Below are 1,616 nucleotides of genomic sequence, written 5' to 3' on the forward strand. Positions count from 1 at the left end.
AAGGAACAGAGCAGGGTGGATAGGGAGGTTGTGGCCCCGCCCTCTGTCACACACAGAGCCGCAGGGCGATCAGATGGTTTGAGCGTCGCCCCCTGTCACACTGATCCCAGTGCTGGGAGGCCTCGTGGCTCCGCTGATCCCGGTGCTGGGAGGCATATTACCCTTGTGCTAGATAGGATAGAAGCCTGGTGCGTGGGTGGGGGCCGGCTGGTTTGCCCTGACGGTTGTCCTGTATCAGGTGGGGGTCCCCACTGGGGTGCCTGGCCAGCCTGGGTGTGGGGATGATGGCTGTTTGCAGCTAGTCACACACCCTTCAGGCTGGGAGTCCCCACTGGGGTGCCTGGCCAGTCTGGGTGAGGGGCTGAGGACTGTTTTCAGGCTGGCGGGTGACTGAACCCAACCACTCCTTTTTGCTTTTTTTTTTTTTATTCTTGGACACCCGCTTTAGCTCTGAGGCTTGTCTCCAGGTCTGAGGCCTCCGCTGCTGAAAGTAGGTATCTGGTTTGTTTCGATTCTATAATCGAAACTCTGTATCAACTCCAGCTCTGAGATCCCCGCTCGCTGAAAGCTGGTTTCTGGGGGTTTTTTTAGCTTCTATTTTTGTTACAATGTTCAAATTGCAGGCTCAGTGGCCGGCAAGGCAGGCGGGGAACGTTGGAGTCCTCCGTCACTGAAGCAAGCAAGCCTCATGTTCAGTTTAAACTGCCTGGCTGCCGGCCGCCATCTTGGCTGGAAGTTAATTTGCATGTCTCGCTGATTAGCCAATGGGAAGGGTAGCGGTCGTACGCCAATTACCATGTTTCTCTTTTATTAGATAGGATGTGGACTGAGGAGGTAGAAAATGAAAGAGAAATGCTCTTAGACAAGTTTATCAGTGGTGGTAAGGAAATATGCTATACTCTTTGAGCTGAAGGCTATTGGGCTGAGTTTACTGACCCATGATCTGGTTTGGTGTTTTTTTGGACCATATACAAACAACACTCTTTGAAACAGATGAACACTATTGTCATTTGGGATTCTCTGTTGATGACTCATAATCACTGGGGTACCCATGTGGTTGTAGGAAGTATCTTCACAAATGTAACATCAGATAGCCATATTATGAAGAAGGTAAGTGGGAACTAATAGTAATGTCAATTTACTTACTGTACTATTTCTACTTAACATTTGGGTTGATCTATAAACACTGTCAAAGGCTTCAGTTTTTAAAATTTACTTATTTCTAGTAAAATTTATTTATTTCAACATTTGTAAATTTACAGCATTGACAAGGATTTGTGATTTTTAAATCTCAAAAGTTCATATTGTCTGTGAATACATGTTAAGCACATCCACATTGTACAGAATGTGGTAATTAACGTGTAACTGTGGTATGGTATCCTATTTTTATTATTCCCCTTTATTGGAAAAAACCTTAGTTTTAGTTATTTTCTCCAAAAATAAATTATACATTTGCTTAGGGTATTTTTTTTTCATTGCAATATTTTATAAATGTGGTTCTTAAGACTCCTAAGAAATTGTATTAATCTTTATAAAGGTTTTCGGAAGATGGCGGCGATATAGGCAGACGCGTCCCAGGTCGTGTCCCGGAGCAAATGGAGTGAGCAGCTGAAACT

General features: G+C 44.6%; 1 pseudogene; it reads left to right on the forward strand.

Annotated features, from left to right (window-relative positions):
- LOC102751533 overlaps nucleotides 1-1,125 on the forward strand; it is a 2,386-nt pseudogene extending 1,261 nt beyond the window's left edge.
- The last annotated feature ends 491 nt before the right edge of the window (nucleotides 1,126-1,616 follow it).

The sequence above is a fragment of the Myotis davidii genome, unplaced genomic scaffold (assembly GCF_000327345.1).
Source record: "Myotis davidii unplaced genomic scaffold, ASM32734v1 scaffold664, whole genome shotgun sequence".
In the NCBI taxonomy this organism is placed as follows: Eukaryota; Metazoa; Chordata; class Mammalia; order Chiroptera; family Vespertilionidae; genus Myotis; species Myotis davidii.